The sequence below is a fragment of the Rhinatrema bivittatum genome, chromosome 17 (assembly GCF_901001135.1).
Source record: "Rhinatrema bivittatum chromosome 17, aRhiBiv1.1, whole genome shotgun sequence".
Classification (NCBI taxonomy): domain Eukaryota; kingdom Metazoa; phylum Chordata; class Amphibia; order Gymnophiona; family Rhinatrematidae; genus Rhinatrema; species Rhinatrema bivittatum.
The window spans coordinates 7,289,507-7,313,441 of record NC_042631.1 but is presented as its reverse complement, the minus strand read 5'-3'; the positions used below and the strand labels follow the sequence as shown (position 1 = coordinate 7,313,441).

At 43.2% G+C, this 23,935-nt stretch overlaps 1 long non-coding RNA gene across 1 annotated transcript; it reads left to right on the top strand.

Moving 5' to 3' along the window:
- The first annotated feature begins 680 nt into the window (after positions 1–680).
- On the top strand, positions 681–23,256 carry LOC115079170. The gene is made up of 3 exons (XR_003853207.1): positions 681–829; positions 22,249–22,412; positions 23,134–23,256. It is a non-coding gene; the product is annotated as an uncharacterized LOC115079170 (long non-coding RNA).
- The last annotated feature ends 679 nt before the right edge of the window (positions 23,257–23,935 follow it).

Below are 23,935 nucleotides of genomic sequence, written 5' to 3'. Positions count from 1 at the left end.
GCAACAAATCTGGACTCCGAATGTTGATCAAATGATGTTTTCTTAACCACAGTGCCAATTGCTCCCCTGAGGTGTCTGAAGAGGGTATTCCTGGAACACTATCGGCTTTGTGGTTTGCTTTTTTTTTTTTTTTTCTTCCAGTGCAGGCTTAACCCTCTTCAGGTCTCCTGTGTTACTTTAGGATCCTGAAGACCGATGCAATATAGTGCGCGGCTTTACCCCCACGCTTCAACGCGCGTGTGACGTGCATCCAAAATCCCTCAGGCATGATTCAAGAAACGTGTGCCCAGTTTAGATGCAAGTGTCTTCACGCTGATATTGTATCGGCCTGCTGCTTATTAAATACATGCTTAGAGCCTGGGTCTTGGAGCAATATTCCTAACTCCAGACGGTGACTGGTTTCTCTTCAGATCTTTGGCTATGAGCTGTTCATTCTGTTTTGACCTGAGGAAGGGAACGTTAGCTCCCGGAAGCTAATCAAGAAATGTGTTATGTAAGGTGATACCTTTTTACTGAAACTAATTTTACCTTTTTTTTGGTTTATTGACTTCTATTTCTACATCTTCCCATTGAATAAACTGGATCATCGCTCTTGGTCTCTTTTTTGGCTAAAATCAAAGTGCAGGGTTTCAATTAAGGTTCCTCCTTGGTCTTTTGGCAGAGATTGAGAATCTGAACAATATAGGAAGAGGGGGAGGTTAATGCCCGGCCACCCAAATCCATCGGGAACAACCATGATGTAACGACCATGGCCAGAGCAGGAGGATGAAACCAGTTGCAAAAAAACCCAAAACACAAGTCCTGATTGCAGCACAAACCTTCTGCAAAGGTGAGTAGATCAATACTGTTGTTCTTTTTCGCCTACCTAACCTGCCAGGAAGCGTGCCGGTCCCTTTGCATTACTCTCCATCCCAGAGGAGCTGAACTGGTGTTTTACAATGAACACTGAGATCCTGGCCAGATAAATGGAGCTATAGAAAAATCCTCTTTTCAGAGATGATTGTACTTAAAATAAATAAATAAGCAATGATAAAGGAAGAGCCATGGGACACAAATAATTGTTTACTGAATGATTGGACTAGACTGTGGGAATTATATGCCTGGGGCTTATTTGGTTTGCTATAATGTCTGTTGTGGAGGCAGGGCTCTACCAAAATTGTTCACATTGCAAACTGCTACAAATTTGTAGATTTCTAACACATTTGATGTGAATTGTCTGTGGTATGTAATACTTAAAAAAAAGAAAATCACTCCTATCCAGGATTCCTGCAAATCTACAATGACCAGCTAGTATATTATTTATTTATAGGACCTTGGCCTCTCGTGCCACAAGAACACATCTAGGGGCACTTGATCCCTGGGGCTAGAGCAGTGCCCCTGGGGCTTCTACATGGCATTAATGATTAGGTGATTTCATGTAGGTCCATATACCATAAATATGTCATTGTGCATGGGGATCTGTCTTATACAGATCAGGTTCTTCTGTACAAATATGGCCCTGCCACAAGAAATATCAGTCATTTTTTCTCTATGATCTTATGTTTTTCTTTATGATGTGTTCTTTTTGTAACCTACTCCGAACGATGGAGAAGCAGGCTATCAATATTTTTAAATAAATAAATTAAAAAAAACAAACCCCCAACCTGTGGGAGACCTTGAGAGTAGCAATGCGATGCAAGAACAGTCAGTACCACGTGCCTCTGCCCTCCTGTGTTATCAGTGAGCCAGAGGATTAGCCTTAGCTGTAATCCTGCCAAGGAGGAGCAGGTGGTAACAGGGCGCTGGGTCTTACTCCTTCCTCTAGTCTAGCTGGAGGGAGGCTGGCAAGGAATGTCAGGCCAGTGGTAGCAGCCTGGACCCTCACTCTAAAAGCAAGTCACTTGAGGAATCCACTTTCAGCAGGACGGCAACCACAGGAAAAGTTGTTTCTGGCAGAGCTTCGGACACTGCTGGAGGAAAGGGGGTCTCCTCTCAGATATTGTTCAAGGGTTTTTCCCCCACACCTATTCCAATGATATAGAGGAGGTGGGACGTATTACCTGTAAGGGGCAAGAACCTCCTTCTTACCCATGGAGCTTCTAGCCCCTCTAACCTTTGAACATCGGTGGACAGTGAGCCGCAAATCCCCATCATAAGTCACAATGATTTGTTTAAACCACCGCAGGAAAAAAACCACAGCCTGCTGCGTAGGTTTCATGCAAAAAAACAGCAGGCACTTTACTCTGCAGACATGATTTTAAACTTCCTTTATAACATGTGCCTGGTTATTAACAGATCGTAGGAAGAACAGGCAGCGAAATAAGTCAAGGAGCAGATACATGATGGCAGAACCAGGTGATAAGTTAATACCATTGTAGATTAGAAGGTGACTAACTTAGAAGATCAAATTAATAACAATGTGATTTTTCCCGGAAAGCTAAGCTACTCTAGTCTCTTGCAGTAAGAAGCTTTTCCACATTTATCCTAATATTTTTACGCTTATTTTACTAGAATAGCAGATCTCTCCCTCTGTCCTGGGATATGCTGTACCCAGTCACTTGTTTTTCCATTGGGAATTGCCTTTTGAGGGTGAAACTGACACCACTTGGGACTGCACTCATGCCAAAGGATCTTCACGAGAGAACCTGGCTGTGTTCATAGGAGGAGCTTCCTGCTCTTGATTTTTTATTACTTTTAAATGCTAGAAAACGTCAGCAGGAGGTGGCACAATGTAAACATAGCGTTTTCTAACTGGGTGAAGCTGCAAGTGAGAACAGCAGCAACTCTCGGAAAAGCAGGACAAATTACCACCGGGTGCTTTCCCTTCCTCTTTTAAGACTCTGCCAGCACTGACAAGCCCTAAAACCTCACTGGGCAAGCAGGGGAAAACCTTAGAAACCTAGAGTGTGATGGCAGATGAGGACTGCAAGGCACTGCACAGACTCCCCTCACTTCTTCTCTCTGGGGATCCTCCTCTCTGCTTATCCCAGGCTTCCCGGAATTCCATTACTGTTTCTGCCTTCAGCTGTTCCATGTATCCTGGCTCTACCCAATCTGTTCCTGGGGTGCAATCGGGTCAACTCGTCTGGGCCCCTCGTCTCACCTAGATTTATTTACCCCATGTACCCGGGGTACAAATAAAGACACCCAAAATCAAAAACAGAGTCAAACAAAAGGGCCAGGCTTAACAAATAGATCTCATAGACAAAACGACTGTTCTGGTCTATTATTCTCTGGGCTCAGACTCTAGGAGGCAGCCAGAGACTGAAAATTAGGCACGAAAAGCTATGAATCCAAATTAAATCTTAAAAAGGTGCGTCGTGAGATCCTTTGTGTGTCATCAGTAAGGAGCTGCGGCAGACCCTCCCGGCCTGGCCATTAGATGCCACTATCCCTGCCCTTAGCAGTGGGAGTCATCCCTCCCACCAGGAGGCTTTGGATCGGGTGACTCAGTGCTCTTCTGCCCTGCCATTTTAACGCTCAGCGGGTCCAGTTAGAGTAAAGATGTATTTTATGCACACTCTGCTGGGGTCTCCCGGCCTTGCCCACAGGGGATACCTCACTGTGCACTCCCTGCCAGAGGGTCCTTCTCACGTTAAGTTTCAGAGAGAGAGAGATTGTTGAGCCTTGATCCCCTTTAGGAGCAAAAGGGCTCTCGGCAGGGGATCGAACCCTAGGTGGGCAAGCACCAGTGATGGATCCTGCTGCCAGAGACGGCGAAGGCTAGAGGAGTCCTAAATTTGGAAGGAACTGAGTTCACCCTGCTTCTTTGGGGAAAGTCATCCTCGCTGGCCGTACTCAAGGGAGCCCCTTCACCCCCTGAATGTGGCAAGCACCTGTGACAACATGAACCCCAGTTTAAGAAGAAGTATCCTGTTAAGCTGTAAGTATTTTGGACTTTGAGTTAGTGGGGAGGTTTTTGGATCTGCTTTCCACACTGGGATTTCAGTACAGAAGTAATAGCCTGATCCCCTGAATTTTCCACAAGAGAAATCACCTAAGTAACAGCTAAGGATAAAAGAAAAGCAGCACTAAAGGAAGGAGAAACAACGGCAGAAAAGTACCGAACGGTCTACATAGTCTGCCCAGCAAGCATAAGGTAGTATCTGCCGCACTGAACTACCCCCCATATTTATCAGTTTCCCAAACGTAAAAGTGGGGTCCCTCGTTGGTTGCTCTCTGAGTCCAATTCCCTTTTTCCCTGCCGTTGAGGCAGAGAGCAGTGACAGAGTTGCATTAACACAATATGTAAGAAGGAGACCCCATGCGGATCTCTTCACAACAAGGAATCAGGACAGGCTGGGTGTCCACGGGAGTTTTGCCAAGCGAAGGGGACCCCCCTCCACTAGGATTCCCTCACAGCCGCTGGGAGAGTAAGTGCAGTTAAAAATCACCATGACCTCCGGGATAAGGACACCTTCCTGCCCAGAGAGAAACCCTGTAACTGCAGTCAGATGTACTCTCCTCATTTTGGAGAATGGACTTTATTTAACTTTATGAATCAGTAAACGTTAACACCCAGACCTGGTCCTGTCTGAGCTCTTATAGCCTCTCACCTCATGAGAAGTACTTAAAGCACAGCGCACACGGGTGACCTTTCATCATCTGGGTCATAAGCAAGAGCGTCCCCCCAGAACAAGGATCCCCCCCCCCCCCCCAGGGATTGAGAGTCAGCGTGGGAGTGAATGGTTAATCTGAGCAGCCCTGAAGATATAAATGAGATTGTGTGCCCTTGGGACTTATCACACCCCAAGTAATCGTTACACAGGAGCAATCACAATTTCATAAGTTCCTTATGCAGTAGGACCAGATCCGAATTTTTATTAAAACTGGCCCAGTGGTTCTTGAGAGGCGATGAGTTGAATTAATTAATTAATTAAAAATCATTTCTTAAGGCTTTCCCTGCCCTAAGTGGAACTCTTCCGATTTCCCCCAAACATTTCGTAAGGGCAAACTGTGGCCTTCCCCCCACCCTCCTGTGCTCACACCCCGACATACTGGAGCAACTGAGAAGCCCTTGCCCCTTAAGGAACCAAGGTGGAAAGAAGCTGAGCAGAAAAGTGAACTGAAATTTAGATGTGGCAATGAAGGAAGAGCAGAGAAGGCAGCGCTGGAAGAGAAGAGCGAGCGAGTGAGTCACGCCGGCTCTTGGGATGGGCTTAGTAGCAGGAAGGCTGTGGTTTCTCCTCTTACATCAGCACATACTGTTAACCAAAATTAGTAAGAACAATCCCAATGGGAAACTGGAAACTAATATTCAAGGTTCACTTTGAACTGGAATAGCAACAGCTTTGATCACTCAGTAGGATTTGCCATTTTTTGGGGTAATTTTCTGCTTCTGCTCATTCATTAGTGCTCCGTTAAGGGATGTGCAGTTGTTTGAAAGGAGAGAGGAAATGTCGAAGGCAGGGAAAATATGAACACGTTTAATCGTCTTTAGTTTCTGTTATTCTTCACGTGCTGTTTGCAAATAGCATGCACCAAAAGCAAAAAAAAACCCGAAACAATACAGAAAATGGCAGGACAAACAACAAGGAAATGAAGCGAAAAACAAAAAACGAAATTAAATTTATTTTGATTTGTGGTGGCGACCTGATGTTGGACGTGTAGCAGTTCAGAGAGGGTAAAAATGTACCTCTACCTGTCCAGGTGTAGGCATTGACCTATCCGTGCAGGTCATAGCCAGTGTTGTGCATTCTCAGGGGCCGATGCAATTCAGTGCGCTCACACGAGTTTACCGGCGTCGGTCTTCATAACCGGCAGCCGCCGCGGGGTCTCATTAGCAAGGAGTCATTAAGGTCACGCAAGCGACCCTAGTGCCTCCTTGTTGGTGTGACCCCCCTAATTTGCATATTACATGACGCCCCCCCCCCCACTATGGCAGCTGTTTATTAAGACCATCTGCCCATGAATTCCCAAACTGGGAGGGGGCTCTGCTGATTGGACATTTCCTTTGGCTGCTGTACAGTTCAGTAGAGCCAGGTGCGCTGCTAGTGCTGACAACAGGGAGGGAAGGGAAGGGGGTGCTCTCCTGTTACTCTCTGCTCATCACCCGAGTAAGGAACAGGAGGCTAATTTTTAAGCTTCCTATGGAGTTTACCATGTGAAGATCTGGGCCCGGTAGGTGCAAAATTCCAGCCGGGACGAGAGCATGGGGAGTTAAACTCCCTGGAAATACTATGCCGGAGTGGGGGGCCCCCTGCTCCAGCAGCCCGGTTTCCCCCGCACTGGTGGAGGGAGGAGAAATTTTCAAAGGGGCTTTCTCCATGGGTGACACGTTAGTAGAAGAAAGGAGGTTTGCAGAGACCTGCTGGAAGCCATTGCCCTTGCATCCCCCTCCCCCTCCTAAAAAACAAATTAAATGAGTAGCTCTTTAAGGAATGCTCATACTAGAGACTGTCCTGTAACCTTTCCACCCCGTGCTCCCAGGTTGCCGTCTGCCCTTCCCTGGTGCTTCAGCAGAACGGGGGAATGTTGCCCGTCAGATGCAATCTGAATGTGAAACCCTGAGATTTCATTCCATTTTGTTTCCACCTGGAGGTTTCCTTCTGGTCCTTGGGTGCTTCCAACACAGTCAGATCTTGCCCTAACTGGAATGAGATGCCCTGAGCCTTAAGAACATAAGAACATAAGAAATTGCCATGCTGGGTCAGACAAAGGGTCCATCAAGCCCAGCATCCTGTTTCCAACAGAGGCCAAACCAGGCCACAAGAATCTGGCAATTACCCAAACACCTTGAAGATCCCATCATTTGCAGTTCTCTTCTGGCAGGCACCATGGATCCCTCAGGCAATCAGCGTTAAGCAGCCAGCAAGGGTCGCCATTCAGCACTAGCTGGAGCCTGAACGCTACCTGGAGATCACCCCCCTGAACCAGCTGACCCCAGGGCTGTGTGCTACTGCCCAGACAGCAGACCAGCCTCCGTTACCAGTTTATCACGTCTGTTCTCTTTTTATCTTAACATTATTGTCAAAAAGGGGGAACTGATCTGCTCCTGTATAATGAGGGCAGGGAACTGAGCGCCTGCTGTAAATGAGAACAGAGAACGAGCTCCTTCTCTACCTTAAATTGAATTCAGGGACTCTGCTCCTGCCACCTAATATTGGCAGACCCTGAGCTGTTCTGGGCTCCTCTGGTGCTGCAGCCATATAAAATCTTGCAAACCCAAATCTCTTGCCCAGGACAGCTGTACAGATGCTGGCAGTGGTGGGGGCTGATTCATTTCCATCCTGGCACACACCGCCTGATGCTGAACAGGAGGGCGAAGCTAAAAGCAATATGACATAAAAGATCCAGGCTCAAAAACCCATTATCCTGCAAACCAGTTCCAAGTAGCTATAAGCCATTACTGCACAGTTAATTTAACCAGGGAAACAGCTTTGTGGATCCCCCTCACTTCTGCTGACTGGTCCTTGCCATCATGTGGGTTTGTTTTTCAAAGCAATAGTAATTTGGCTTTGAAATGTTAAACATGTGACAGCGTCTGCACACACAGCACACACTGTCTTTAAACAGTGCTGGAGGATGCTGTTCTCAGAGATCAACCTCCTTCCTTCTAGTTCCAGGATTCAGTTATTTTGATAAATTTGCATGACATTTTTGATAGGGGGGGAGGGGAGGGCATTTGGCTTTCTCTCTTAATTATTCTAGCTGAAAGCTTGAGGAAAGCGTCAATGTGCATCTGTCTTTTAATTCATGCCTTTGGTTTCCTTCCCTGAACCACTTAAAAATGTAAGCTCCTCCTGGCTGGCTTTCAGCAGTTCCCTCAGTTTAGATGCAAACGGGCGTGCTGCTGCGCTGTTCACAATCCTAAGCAAGGAATGTAGGAAACTATCCGCTCCAGGGAATCTTTTTCAAAACTAGTCCATGGGGATACCTTTCTGGCTTCCCCGTGCACTTTCTCTGCAGCTCTGGAAAGTACTTCAAACTAAACCTTGAGAGGTGCATCAAATGACCAACAGCCTGGCAGACTCGAGCCGAAAGATCTCCAACATAAATTTCACATTTTTCCTAAATAACTAAGTAGATCACACACCCTATACCGCATGTTGCCCAAAATATCCAAAGTATGGCGATAACAGAACAAATTAAAAATGACCCCACATGGAAAGAAGGAGGGGACCGATTGTTAAAAAGCCAACAGAGAGACTATATTTTAATTAAGCCCTTAATTAACAAGCTAATAGTAACTGTTTTACAAATGACTGAATGAATTAAAAATGTGTGGGAGAGACTCTGAGGGCTGCAGAAATACTATATAGTCTTTTTTTTTTTTAACTTTACGATCAAACACAACTTGTACCAGAAAAAAGAGAGATGTACAATACAAAAAGAAAAGGAAAAATAATCAAGCATAGTTAAATGTATCACTTCACAGATCTCAAAATAATGAGAAAAAGGAGGAACCAAGGAGAAAAAAAGGGCAAAAAAAAATACATGGTAAACGGTGAAAGGAAACCTGAGAATCTATCTGCCCGCATCGGCCTAAAAACAAAGCAAAATAAGAGCAGTATCTTAGGCGTGGGAGTCAAGGAATGATCGCAATTGAGATGGTTGAAAGAAAATATAGTCGGAACCAAGATGTTTCACCAAGCATTTGCACGGGTATCTCAATAAAAAACGAGTCCCCCCAATGACAGCACTTCAGATCTTATTGAAAGAAATTTTTTCTCCGTTCTTGAGCTATTCTGCTAATATCTGGATAAATCCAGATTTTCTGACCATAAAACAGCTGCAAACGATTGCAGAAGTAAAATCCAAGCACAGAATTCCTATCTGATAGAAAAGCAAAAGAAACCAGCAAAGTTCCCCCTATTAAAGACCACAATCTCCTGAGATGATTCAAATAAATCAGTTAAATTGAAGGGAAAATCTTGAGACTGATTCCCAGTCGTTCCATGATCAGTTTGAGGCAAATAGTAAGCTTTGGTAATAATTGGCATAGCGTCTGTTGGAATCTTAAGAATTTGAGATAAATAGCTCTTGAAAAAATCAATTGAGGAAATAATTTTAATAATTGGGAAGTTGAGAACCCTAAAATTCAAACTTCTCAAAGTGTTCTCGACGTTCTCCATTTTCTTAGAATAAACCGTCTGATTGAACCAGTTTATGTTGTATTTGCTCACCTGAAGTAATTCGAATTTCCAAAACTTCAAGTTTAGCTTTCTGGGTTAAAGCCATAGTTTCTGTCGCTGAAATATGACGATTATTGTCTAAAGTAACAGTAGTTAATGAAGAAATAGCAGATTCCAAAGACACCAGGACATTCCATATTGCATCAAGAGTTATCGCTGCCGGTTTAGACAAAACAGTCTTAAATAGTGAACATACCTGGATATCCTTTGCTCTTAGAGATATCATCGCTTTCCATACTCCCAGGAAGAGTCGGGTTAGAAGGCTTATCCAGGGGATTCTCCAAAATCGAAACCTCCGAAGTAAAAGGAGACCTTCCACCAAGGATCAAACTTCCAGTCTGTGGAACCACCTCATTTCCTACATTCGCTCCTCCGAACGCCAAGGTTCCACCACCCTCGGTGGGTACAGCTGGAAACGGTTCAGCTACAGTGCTGAATGGAGGTGAAGGCATTATTGGAACACCGAGACTTAATGGGGACCGGCGCTCGCTGAACATCGCTCCCCGTTTCGGCCATCGCTACCGGCGATATTGGCAGGGGAGGGGGGGGGAAGTGTAAGAAAACCCTCAGCCCTCGGCTGTTGGAAATCCAGCGAGGGGGGAGAAGAAGACATTATTCTCCCTTAACTTTGCCTTTCGCTTTGTGTGAGACATATTGAAACAAAATAATGCAAAGTTAGGAAAGCAAAATGCGGAGAGAGGTCTCTCAACTTGCTTCTCAGGCAGCGGCCATCTTGGCTTCCCACCATTTATTCTTCTTCTGTAATAAAAACTTTTTTCCTTCCTGCTTCTAGTTTGAATCAGACACATTTAAAAAAAAAAAGGCATGACACGCTGCTTAACTCTTTCATGCCAGACTGACTCTAACATTAAATCCCAGAGTTACAACAATATTGGCATGGTGAGCTGTTGCACAGAGTTAGTACATGTGCCATTCTGCCTTGGAAACTCAGGTTAGACATAAATATCCAGCTCAGAGCCCAGCTGAAATGAATGTGGCGGCTCTTGGCTAAGCCCCTGTGTCTGCATCACAGACTGCTATAATATTTGGCACTCTGTGGACGGCCCCAGTTGGAGGAGAACACAGAGTTGAAACAGTAAGCGGGTGATACAGATTAGAGCTCAGGTGGCTTGGAAAAGCTCTGGTAGCCCCTCTCACCCCCCAAAACATGTTTTAACAGCCTTCCCCTATTTTTAAAAACTGCCTTGATTCTCTCACAAAAGCTGATCTTAAAGTGCCAGTGCTACATTTTGGGAAGACTGCGCTTGCCTTATAAGAACATCTTTAGTAAACCCTAACAAAGTATTATCTAAAATGGGGATAGGCAGCTCTGGTCCTCAAGTATCACAGACAGGTCTGAATATGCATGGGAAATACTTGCATACAATGAAGGCAGTCCATGCAAATATATCTCATGCATATTCATTATGAGTATGCTGAAAACTAGACCTGTTTGTGGCTCTTGAGGACCAGGGCTAGCCATCTGTGCTCTAGAACAGAGTCATTGCTCTAGTGTTAGCCATCTGTGCTCTAGAATAAGAGTCATTGCTCTAGTGTAAGTGGGGCAGTTCTCAGGTGCTTCCTATGCTCAATTTCAGATGTTGGTGATGTCATGAGACTGACTCTGCAAGTTAAGCTAGGGATTATGAGGGCCAATTATATATTAAAATGAAGCTGATAAGGTATTATGTGGGCCTAAGCAGCTTGAGGTCTAAAATTATATAAACTTATGTATTGTGATTTTAGCCTAGAATGTGAATGTAAAGACACATTATGTGATTGTTGACCAGGAATAGGAATGCTGATATTGTAAAGCTTTGTGATCTTCCATTTGGAACGACTGAATATAAAATGCCTAAATAGAGTTTTTGCAACTCCCCAGAGATGTGCAGGGCCTCTAAATCGTGGTTTGTTTTTTTTAAACAGTGGATGGGCTGGGTTATTTCTCCCATAAACTGGAAAGTAATGTTCTACTGGAAATGTTTCTAAGTCGTGAATCTGGGTAAATGAAGACCTAAAGAATTTACACATCCCAAATTCTCACTTAGGGAGGCCAGTCTGAGATTCAGAGTAGGTTTTAAAAGTCTATCATTGGTTCCAAATCTGTTTCTGGGGGCATAATTTTATGCACATCAAATCCCACTTAGGCGGACCGGGGTAACTCGAGCGGGAGCAGCTGGAGGGAAAAAGGAGGCAGACTTTGGCTGTTCCTTAAGTGTAGTTCATTTACAATGAAAACAAACAAAGGCGCAATGAACAGCAGAACCAAACAACTTAAGCAGCTCACCTTGGCTTCAGGAATCTCACAAATAACAAAGGTTAGTACAAAGCAAGGACAGTCACTTGGAGGCACCAAGTCCCAAACGTTAAACGTAGCAGGTCTTCTAGTATGGTGGGACTCTCTCCTCCCCCGGGTTTTATACTCTGGTGAGGGGCTCCTTCCTTCACCCAGGATTCCCTGTGGGATAAGATAGCTGTGCCCGGTCCTTTTAAGGTAGTCTGAGAGAGTTTCTTGTACACTGCCTCACACGGGCACACAACCACTTTTCTTTTGCAAGCAGACATCCACAATAGCATAAAATCCGCAGAGTGGTTAAGGATGAAAGACTTCATAATCCATGGAGGAAAACCAATAAAGAAGGTAACTCACCGTGAACAAAGATTTTCTTACTTTCGGCTCTGCCACCTCAGGAGGGAAATCTTTATTTTCTTGCTTCCCAGTCTGCTAAAGATAAACTGACCCGCAGCATTTTAATTTTTAAAAAATGGAAAGAAATTCCAGGCAGCTATTTCCTCATCTTCTGGGGCCCGTCTAGTAAATCAGCTTTCAGGTTGGTTGTTCTCCATTTTTTTCTCTAATGCAATTCTGTGCTACAATGAAGATATTTTTTCCTCCAGAGCTGATTAAGTCAGTACTCTGCACTGCCTGTGATGGAAAGCAGTCGATACGGACACAAATTTCAGTAGCTGGAATTCAGGTGCTGCTATGCTAGTCGTTGGTTTACCAGTGCAAGCATGAACACAAATAGATATCGAATGAGTTTATTGATTTCAACAATTTATAATCCGCACATATCTAAAATTCAAGGTGGATTACTGAATAACATGCGTAATAAAACAAAAGCATAAAATAAGTTAAAAAAAAAAACAAAACAAAGTAAAATCAGAACAGTAAAATCATAACTATGACAAAAACATAAAATAATACGGTGTATAAGAATAAGGGCACCTAGAGACTACTATAATAAAAAGAATCCATTCTAAAAGATATTAATATAAACAGTGATACCTAAAAACTATTAAAATAAGAGGATTCCACTTTAAAAGATACCAATTAAGAAAGCTGGAGAGAACTTCGCTCGCCCACCTCTTCACCACCTTTTTAAAAGTAGTTGCATAAGTCAAATCCCTGATAGCTTCTAGGAGAGCATTCCATAATGATGGTCTCACGCTCAGCAGCATCAGCCAAATATATCAGCCAAAAGGAAGAAACCAGCAAAAATGTATTGGCAAAACGAAGCCAACGAGAGGGAGTGTAGATCTTAAGAATCAAATTAATCCAAGGTTATTTAAAAGCTTGTGAACCAATATTACAATCTTATATTTGACTTGCCAAACTACTGGCAACCAGTGAAGAGACCACAAGACTGACGTAATGTGATGATGGCTACCAAGAGCTTTTATAATTCTTGCAGCAGAGTTCTGCACTATTTGTAAAGTGCACAATTGATTTGCAGAAGGCCAATAAGCAAAGAATTGCAGTAATCAAGCCCGGTTAGCTCCAGTGTTTGGATGACAGTTTGAAAATCGTGAGCTGGTAACAGTGGCTTCGGTCTCTGGAGCATCTGTAGCTTGGCGAAGGAGAACTTTATTATAGAACTTATCTGAGACCTCATAGACTATGTTGAATCTAAGATAATATCAAGATTCTGGACAAAAGATGACACCTTGATGTCAATACCTGCAAGGTCGAAAACTATGGGTGCATCATCAGATGGAAATCTACTCAAGATCAAACTTTCTGTTTTATCGGTATTTAAAGCTAAATGATTATGGGTTTACCAGGCTTGAATGGTAGAGAAACAGATATTCAATAACTTACTGGTTCCATGAAGAGAGTTTGGGTGCAAAAAACTGAACATCATCAACAGAGAGTTTAAAATTAATAACCAATCCAGCCAATAATTTAACAATGTAGTCATATGTACTGTATATTGAAGAAAATCGTGGTCAGTGCAGGTGGAACTCCTGTCATCAGGTTATACTACTTTGAGGAAGCTGTTGCACACAGTCAAATAGGTCATGGGAAAACTGAGCCTAAGATATCAGTTTCCCTCTGGTGATTAAGCAGAATATCATGATTACTGCTGTTGAACACGGCAGAGATATCGAGTAACGCCATAATATATGTTGTACCCTTATCAAAACTACATCGGATGGAGTCAACACTCGACAGTAACAATGTCTCCGTGCTATGCAATCCTCTGTGTGCACTATGAAGGAGTTACTTTGACTTGGCTGTAATTTATCTAACTGTAGTTAATTACTAACGAATAAGCAGAACTAGATTGCAGATTCCTTTTTCTGAAAGGGTGATACCAACTATCCTTTCAAAATAAGAAGCCTCATTATTAAAATGTATTTAACAATCAGTAATCCATCTTTGATAATTTGCAGTTCAAATAAGTATTGATCATAGCAGGACCTGATTACAGTTCAGAAGAGAGAAATGTGATCAACCATGGGAGAGCATTAGCTCAGCGAACGGTATGATATTTCATGCCAGCATTGTCCTGTAACCCTCTTGATAATGATGATGTTGCTGCAGACAATAATTAAGCAGCCTTGTATGCCTGTGCTTTTCCCTTCTCACTTTTCCTGGTTTAGTTTAGAGAGAGAGAGAGGTTTTTCAAATTCATCTTTCTTTGTATTCTATTTGTTCTCTCTCTCTCAGCCTTTTCAATGCTTTTCTCGGTACCTAGCATTCCCAAAAGGAATTGCTTTTCCTCAAGAGATTTCATTCCGTAAAATCATTAGTTTAATTTAAAAAAAAAAAAAAAAAAGCTTCTTCATAAATAATCTTTTCAACATTGTTTCCGGGAGCCCACGGGCTGATACCTTGCGTGATTCTGGATGAAGGAAATAGAACTTCACTGAGGTACTTAACATGGAAACTATACTGGATCTCAACATTTGCCCATTGAGGTAGCCTATTGAGTGCGCCAGACACTTATTGGATGTTTCCATGAATTTGCTGCTCCTCCATCCCTTTAAAAATTGTTCCCCTGATGTGCTATAAAAGGACATATTGGCCTGATAATACCGCAAAGAAACTTCTGTTTTTAGAAAGTCTCTTTCTGCCCTATTTACGACAGATTCCCATCCATTTTCTAGGAAGACGCTTTTTTTAATTTTTTGCAAACAAAGATTTTCAACTTTGTTTCTATGTTCCTGGAATGTCTCACGAGGGAATATTGCGTAATTTAATAAAGGGGAACTGAAAAGAGGTTCAGTTTGCAGTGCATATGTGAAGGGGGTTCCATGTGCACTAGAGTAGTAGATTTGCCCCGTACTAGAGTAGCAGTGGCCTCTAGAGACACTGCGTGAGTGTGTGATGTCAGAGGAGGAGCGGTAGGTGACCGGCGTGCCCGCGTGAGAACAGGGTTTCCTCCTCTTTTGGTGCTGGGGGAGGGCACTCTCTCCAGAAGGAGAGGCCGGGCCTGCTTCCTATTCTAGCAAGGTGGATGAGGCCCAGTATTGGGGTGTCCAGGCCTCTGGGATCAGGTTCTGCCGAGGCACTGAAGGAGGGTTCCCAGTACAGAGGGATTTCTTCAGATGGGAGGTTGGAGTTCAGTGAAGATTGCCAGGCTTGGAGATCTGTTTCCTGAGCTTCAGCCCAAGGGAAAATGTCGGCTTTTGATGTTACTGACTTACTCCGAGGACTGTGCCAGTTGCTATTGGCTGTACCAGTGGAAGTGTCCAGGAGAAGGGGATTCCCAGGGTGGCAGCACTTGCCTCCCATGAGAGACTTGAGTTTCTCTTTTGTGCTGCTGGAGTTTCTCTACTGATTGGTAGACCGAACCTCAGTCTACTGGGTGTGGATTTTGTTTTTCCTGCAGTCAGTGACCAGCAAAGCAGTTTATTTTTGGACAACATCTATTGTGTGGCTTGTGGTTTACTGGACTGGTTTCAGGAGGAAGAAAGCCCTAAGGGCCTTTAATGACTCTTTTTTTTTTTCCTCCGCTGTGAAAAGAAACCCCCGGGAGGCATGGGGTCCTGTGCTTGTCCATGAGCTCCTCAGAGAGCCCCTGTGCCGGGGCAGAAGTTGGGAGCAGGGATTACAGATATAAATTTCAAGTTATGATCAGGCAAGGGATCAAATCCCAACTGTCTTTTTGTTAAGACTAGAAAAAAAAAATCTTTCTCTCCTTTTGAATGGCTGGAAACAAAGAACTTCATCTTCGTGGCTTTGCCAAATCACTCCCTGTTTTTCAAAACTTAATTCGCCACTCCTGGGCATAATTTAAGCATTATAGGAATCCAAATGGAAAACACATTAGATCTAATACAAGCTCTCACTTTTCCATATTTGCCTTAATGGAAAGCAGTTTTTCATTCCTTGCAAAGCGTATGCAGCATACAAGAGGCTCGGAGCCTGCTTAACCATTAGAATGAAGAGTAGGTTTGCTCTGCCTAGGATCACAAATTAAATACATCAAACAGAAGAAGAAACAAATGTACTTTATTTTATTTAGTAAGTAGTGAATTGGGAATATTCAGCCAATCCTGGCCCCGCCTCTTCCCTATTGAGTTTCTAGAAGGAACAGAAGTCTGTGTCTGTACTCCAATGATGTATCAGTGGTGGGTTTTTTTTTTTAACCTCAAGCCCAGGTGCAGGGAAGCCGTTCAGCTCGTGGCAGTAATGACCTACACATGCAAAGCGACCATCTTCTAGGAGGGCTGCCTCTGCAGTCACGGCAGCACAATCCCTGCCATTAGGAGGGACAGAGAGAGAAAATGCAAGATGAGCTTGCTGCAGGAGATGCATCTTTCATTACTGACGCTGGTGATGACTCGGTGAAGCTGATCTGGGGCAGAATATTTTGACACTTCCTGTTGCTACCATTATGGACAATGCGCTTATTGACCCTTGGAGGAGCCAGTCGTGCAGGACCCTGTTTGTGATGTACACACACGCTCCTTTTGTAGGGGAGGACCTCTGCTCTGTAATCACTGGAAGTTGTCCTTAATTAAAAAACTAAAGAGTTCTTAAATCGCTAGGCCAGCTGTGGAAGGCGTTCTTCTCAAGTTGTGTGTGTGTGTGCGTGTGTGTATATATTTATATATTTATATTTATATATACTTGGTGGCATTAATTACTGGCAATTGATTTGTACCTATGTCATAAGCTCTGATGTCCCTGTAGGCTAAGGAACTTTACAGAACACAGGTACCCTCTCTTGCACTTTGAAAAGGCTGATTTTCCTAATAAAAATGCAGTTTTTCATTTAGCGCAGTTGCCTGCCTCTCCAGGGCCAGGATCTAGCACCACGACTCTTCATTCGCCTCACGCCCAGCTCCAGCCCAGCTGGGGAGCAGAGTGCCTGAGCCGGGTCCCTTTGCATGGCGGTGAGTGGCTTGCACATCATTCCTGCTTAGCCGTCCTCGAGCATTCTCATGCTTGTTGTTATGGCAGCTTGCACTATGGCTGGCTGTGTGCGCTGCGTGCGCTGCACTTCACAGCTGCTTGGTAGACTGGGAGGCTCTTTTGTCTAACCTCAGGTGTTGCCCTGCTTAGACTCCAGAACGTGTGCTCCATTTCCTAAAACCAGCCATGAGATGGAATATGCAAGCCATCAGAAATCAATGAAGTCATATGCAAATGTTTGATTTTAATTTCTCAAGCTCAGCAGGAGTCTCAGCAAACTAATGCAAATGTATCAGGATTGTGTTTTCTGTACATTCCTCTTTCATTTTTGTATTAAATTGTGAGCAGCTGCTGAAATAGTTTTAGGGGTTTTTTTGCTGAGATTTCCTGCACAACTGGGCATCTCCTCCCTTGCAAAACTACACATAATAAAGGATCTAACACCAAAAAGATGTTTGTAACATCATTGTACTGTTTTTCTCTCTAGGCATTGCATATAAGACAGTATTTAGTCTGAGACAGTACAAACAGTACAACCATTTCATATAATTATAGCCCTAATTGGGCATTTTGCGAGAATTCTATTACTAAGGTATATTTTTTTTAGTCTATTTTTGAAGTTCCAGTCCTTTCCTTTATTCTGCCTTGGCCTTTAAGAAAGAAATCTGTTTTTTTGTTACATAAAAAAGTTCTCCTTTAAAAATGCCTACTTCATAGCAACAGGGGCTGCTTCAGTCTAGAAATAGGCATGTTCATTCATTGCTCCATTCGTTTGATTCGTTTCAGCCACATATCTGCATGCACATTTGTTTCTGCATGCACATATCTAAAAATAGCGTGCATGCAGAAACAAATGGTGTATGTGAATGTATGCACCGAGTATATATGTGCATACCATTTGTTTCTGCGTGTACGCTATACGATTGCGCCGCCACTTGTAATTTGCTAAAATTCACCCTCCTGCACATGCTGCCCACACATGCGCATGCAGGCCACAGATTTTATAACGTGCATGCCGGCGTGCACATGTTATAAAATCCATGCATCCATGTGCGGGCTGGCATGCACATGTTATAAAATCCGTGCATCCATATGCGTATGCTGGGAACTGTGCACACATGGACACGCGTACATACCTTTTAAAATCTACTCCATAGTCTTTTAAATCATAATACACTGATAGAATATTGTAAAGTAAAAGGTTTTGTTTGTTTATTTAAAATATTTATTATTATCTGCCTATCACCTATTTTAGATGGGTTTCAAAATAAACGATCATAAAATACATTAAAAACAACAAAATAATAACTGCATAGCAGTAAACCTTCCCTTCTGGAACAGAAGCCAAGCTTTGGGGGGGAAAAGTGATCATTTCTTTTTTTACCTGATATATTAACAAATTTAGAAATATCGTACGATATTTCAATTCGTTAGGAAAACGATTCACATCCCTAGTCTGCAGTGCTGCTAGAGTGAATGCTGGAAGCCCAGTACATACAGTAGTACAGGCCAGTAAGTATCACAGCTTGAAGGACTGTGACCCAGGAAAGGTTTTAATTTTTTGTAGCAGCTGAAGTTTAAAAAGGAGCTTTTGGTAATGGTTATTGCTTTTATTTGAGATGGGAAAGATAAATAATACCTAGGTTTCCGACTTGTTTCAAGATTGGGATAAGTCCAAGCCCCAACACAAAATGAATCTGGAACACTGATGTCAGACGTTCTGCATAGAATATCCACCTCTGTCAGAATAGCAGGCTTATGGTGATCAATCATTTCTGAAACAGAATTATGCTTCCTCTCCCTGAGGCTTATGGTTTTCAGTTCAAGTGCACCATTTTGACTACACAAGAAGTAACTTGGCCTGCTTAGCACCATTTCCTTGCTTCGTTTTTCATGCTGGAAGAGCAGCTTCAGTTCTGGCACGAGGAAAGGTTCCGTATGCGATCCGTTCTGTGCAGTGATGCTGTTGTAAGCCCTTCTGAAGGTCATCCATGATTGCTAGAAAGCGGGAGGGGAGGACAGAGGATGGGCACCCTTTACACATGCCAATGCTTCTCGGGCACTTCCTCCAAGAACTGGCTCTGATGGACCTTTGGTTTCAGCCAGTTTAGCCCGTCTTCTATTGTTATGAAACGGAACTTTATGCAGTCAACTCCAAAGCCGTCGCCATGAAAGCAACACTTCACCTTTATTAAAAGACATAATCCATAGGATCAGCTTAAACCATGGCACTTCCTGAGGGCAGTGTTAGAATGGAAAGAATAAACAGGGCACAGCTGTTAGTGAGATCATTACTGCTTGCACATCATCTACATATTTTAGTTGTGTAAACATCTTTAATGTACATGTAGCATTTCCAGTGCTAAAGTGTATGGCTGTAAATGAGGCTATAATAAACCTGATTGAAAAAAAAAAAAAAAAAGATTCACACTGAAATGACAGGGGTTTTAAACACACACTGCCTCATTCTGCAAAGGCTTCAGTAATGTTCTGCACTCCAGTCTGTCTTCTGCTCGGTGCCTGCACAGAGCTGAAAGAGGACATTGTTTTCTGGGCGCATCGGTTTTTCCCAGAAATTACACGGTTAAGTCTCTGCATTCCACAACAAAGCCTGAACTAAACCCGAGTCTCAGAACTGAAAAGACAGATCATGGGCACCAACCTATAACAGACAACCCCAGAGAAAGAAGCCAGTACTATCTTGTATGTTTGTAATTTATTTCTAAATAGGAATGTGGTACAATAAGCTTTTGTTAATGTTTACAGAGGCTGCGATACATAGTATAGATGTATAGATATATCATGACTTGTGTCCATATAGCAATAGATCTTGGGAACTTATTTAAAATATAAAGGGAATATTGCTCTGACATTGCCCCTGTGTTTTCCCTCTGTGCAGGGTGACCTACAGCTTTATTTATTTATGTATGTATGTATGTATGTATGTATGTAAAAGCATTTGTCCGTGGCTCAGAATAGCAGCCCGTCCAAGTTTCACTTATCCCCCTGCACCCTTCTCCTTTCTTCCGTACATTGCACGCCATTATTTTGACAAACCCAGCTACCAAGTTGCTTTTGCTGAAATTTCCTAATACTGCAATACGTATGGTGGTGGTTCCTGTTAGAAAATGAAATCCTAAGTCGGACCATTTGATTGGCCAATGAGCGGATTAGGCGTGCTGTGCAACTTTATTGTTGCATAGGGTCAGAGCGGCTCTGTGATATGAACCTTAGAACTGCAGATTATCCGATCCGAAGAACAAACGGAACCCTTTTATTTTTAAGAGGATTGGTAACTGAGGTTCAAGGGGTGGGTTGGTGTCCTCATTGCACTTTTTAACAATTAGGGGGAAAAAGTCTAGGACAGTGGTTCCCAAACCTGTCGTGAGGATTCACCAGACAGTTGGCTTTTCAGGATATCTGTAATGCATATGCATGAGATAAATTTGCATGCAGTGGAGGCAGTGCATGCAAATTTATCTCATGCATATTCATTGCTGATGTCCTGAAAACCAGATTGGCTGGGGTCCACCAGAACAAGTTTGGGAACCATTTTATCTATAAAATGACAATAGGGGTCCAATAGCATTTTCAATTTTGAAGGAAAATATCCATATTCTGTATCCAAATTTGGAAGTGCTGGAATTAGAGAATTCCAAAGAAACTGAGTTTGCTTATTTGCTTATAAATTAGCTAGGTTCAAGTGAAAATTGTTTCCAGGAGAAAGCATAAAATATAATAAAAATCATTTAAAAAACCAAATTATAATAGAAAACATAAAAAAAATAGAAAAAGGTTATGACAATTCACTCAACGCACCCCACAAAGACAGACATTTAAGCAATAACAAATCATCCAACTCAAAAACAAAAATTCACATATAAATTCCTCACAAAATAGATAAATGACCAGTCCAAGACAAAGCATAAAATAAAAAGCCAAACTACATTAAAGCATAAACAGTCCCACCTCAAACAAATACTTTCATAGAAGAGCAAGATTTGACTGCCTGCAGGAATATTAAATAGCTAGCGCTGTGTACATTGAGTAGCACTAGAAAAGTGTTCAGCAATAGTAGCAGTAGATTCTGTTAGCCTGATCTCTTTTGCCTATGAGAAGACCCTTCTTGTTTGACCAAACGAAACTTTGCTGGTCTCGCATTCTAAAGATGGCAATGTAAAGGGGCCTATGGACCCTTTCACCAGGGTCTGTGCCCCTCCCACAAGAGAACATGTTGCAGTTGGAAAGTGCAGTGCGTGGCCCTTCCCATAGAATTGATCTTGGTGGTGCAAGTTTGCGACCCAAGGGAAGATTGTAGGGAAGAACTGGAAGGAGGGCCTCTTGCCTCTGAGTCCTGGTGGATTGCAGGTTGGTGCCACACAGTGTGGCGGTGGATTTAGGTTGCACTGCTCTCTGTTCCTGGGTTGATATCTGGAGTGGAGAGTTTCCTCACTCTGAGGGAACAAACCTCTCACTCCTGGGCAAGTCTTCAAGGGAAGAAAATACCGATTATAGTTCCAGGTTGAACTGAGGCCTTTAACAGTGAGCATGCTGTTTTGATCTGGAGAGGATAAAAAGGAGCTCAGCTAGCCCATCTTATACACCAAGGTACGATCCAGTTGCCAAATTGTTGGAAAGGAGAAACAAGAGAATTGTCCATCCAGTGCTCTGTCCAAGACGTCTATGGCGAGAGAAGCAGAGATCAAGCACTGAAAAAAGATACAACAGAGGGTTATTGGGGGAGTTAGAAAGCCAGCACTAGTGCTGCAGAGGGAACTTAAATTTTAGAAAGAAAATGAGGGCATCCCTGTAGAGCTTGCAGAAAAGGGACCACAACCCGCTATGCTTATTCCAGCACTGGTATTCTGGATACAATCAGGAAAAAATGTGCCATGTGCCAAATATTTGTGTTGAAGACATTTTATAGTAAACGCTTTGCTTTGGAACAACCACCACTGTGAGAGGGGACTTTGTGATGAAGGTAGAAGCCTTCACACACACAGCCCCATTGGAGATCCACACTGTGAATGTGAAGCGTGAGCTGGATTCAGCCTGGTATTGAGCGGGGTCCCCTTAAAGGTGGATGATGTCGAATTTAAGCAACCAGATCATGGAACTGGCATCCGTGGTTCTGTCGTCCTCAGACAAGGGGGCAGGAAAACGTGTGATTCTCTCTGTAGAAAGGGTGAAAGTGTGCAGACACAGCTTTGTCTGTACTTCCAAGTAGGTATTCAGTGCTTTGATGCATGGATGTAGAATTAAGCAAGGTTTTAATGGGAGGGATGAGGGAACTGGTTTGGAGGAGGGGGTCAAGTTGACTTGATTTATTCAAGCCACAGCCAATGGATTCAAAGCCAAGTTCAACCTGATTGCATCTTTTGACTTGTTTCACTGAGCTCTGATTTTAATATTTACTTCAGGTCAGGTTTAAACTGAGTTCTGGATTTAAGTGTTTTTTGTTATTATTATTATTTTTTGTCTCAACAGTCCCCTTGTTGAATAGCGCAAGTATCTGCAAGGCCTGATTCATCGAGGAAGTTTCCAGTGTGCCGGTGCTGGGTGAAAACCCCTCAGGAATCGGACCCGCAGAGAGTCAGTGGGAGAATTTCTGCAGAAGTGGAGGGAGATAAATAAACAAGAAAAAATATCAGGTGAAATACTTTCTTCGTTGGACTAATTGAATACATTTCTTGACTAACTTTCCGGAGCTTGCTTTCATGGGGTTGAAACAAGGTGATCAGGTTGCAGCAAAAGATGAAGTGAATCCCAGGTTGCATTACAATGAGGATGGGGGTGGGGGTGAGAGGACCCTCTGGCCACTGGTCCAGCTGAGGTTTCAGTCATACATCCTCCAGCCCAGCATCGGAAGTGTCCTCTCCATGAAGCCCACCCGTTCAGAATGGGGAAAAGGTGCTTTTGAGGTGTGGGAGGACGTGGGTGTGGAAGTTACCAGCTGAAATCAGAGAGATTCCCAATGCATTGTTTAATAAAGAGGAGGAGATCTGTGAAAAGGGAAAGTTACAGAGAGAGAGAGAGTGCAAGGGCTGGCGGACAATAATGGAAGATGAAATGACGCTCGTTATGTTTACAAAGCCTTTTGCTAACTCTTATTACACCTCTGCACCCACATCACTTGTTTGCCATTTTTGGTCTTGGTGTGCCTCCAGTCCCGATAGTTAGTTTGGTGTTTGCCTACCATTGTGGGTCCTCAGTGTGCATTTTAGATCTTCTTCTGTTTGTCACAGTGCCCCTGTTTCTCTAATGCCCAATAAACAAAACCAACATTTGATGATTTCTTTAATGACTTCAATTTCCAAGAACATTTTTTTTTAAATAATAAGCGATACTTTTTCTTCCCTGCTGTCATTCCAGCAGTTATCACTTGTTCTGTGAGCTGTGGACAGAGTCCCAGAGAATTACACTAACAGCTGCCATTCAGGTCGATTGCTGAAGCAGAAGGGAGTTTGTGTAGCCCAGAAAAGACGCTGATTCTTTGGAAAGTGACAGCGCACTGTACCTGTAAGTACGTACCTGTATGGCAGGGTGCTGTGATTTATGAGACGGTTTGGGGTTTTTTTTAACATTAACCTGTTAAGGTACAACTGAGTGAGCTTACGTGCATTTGTTCTGCATTAGACAGGAAATGGCTTCTCACTTTCTCTGTCCTTGTGTACCATGGACTGATCTCAAGTGAGTGTGACTGGACTTGCTCAGACCCAAGATAACTCCGACTGCCCTTCCAGTCCTCATGGGTTACCTGACTCATGATGGGGCTGATTTACTCTCCTAATGTTTTACAGCCTCCTGCTGCCAGAAATCCTTGATGCGGTAGGGAGTATTTCAAGCTCATAAGAAAAGTTCCTGCCTAGCCACTACCTGGAGGAATCAGTTAACCCTCAGCTGTCCAGGATAAAATCTGATCTGAACCAATCTAGGGTATCACCAGGCAGCCTCCAAAAAAAAACCAAATCCAGTTTTAATGCACAATGGGCCAGAAACAGATTCTGATCCAAGCCCAGGAAGGTTTACATTGCATTATTTATTTATTTATTGATATTGCCAGCTAAAAGCAACATAAAACCGCAAAGACTATAAAACATTATCAGAGTAAATGCCACCGGTAGAAAAGGTGAGCTCTGTGTTTCAGCATCTTCACGTCTGATCTGCTAGTGTC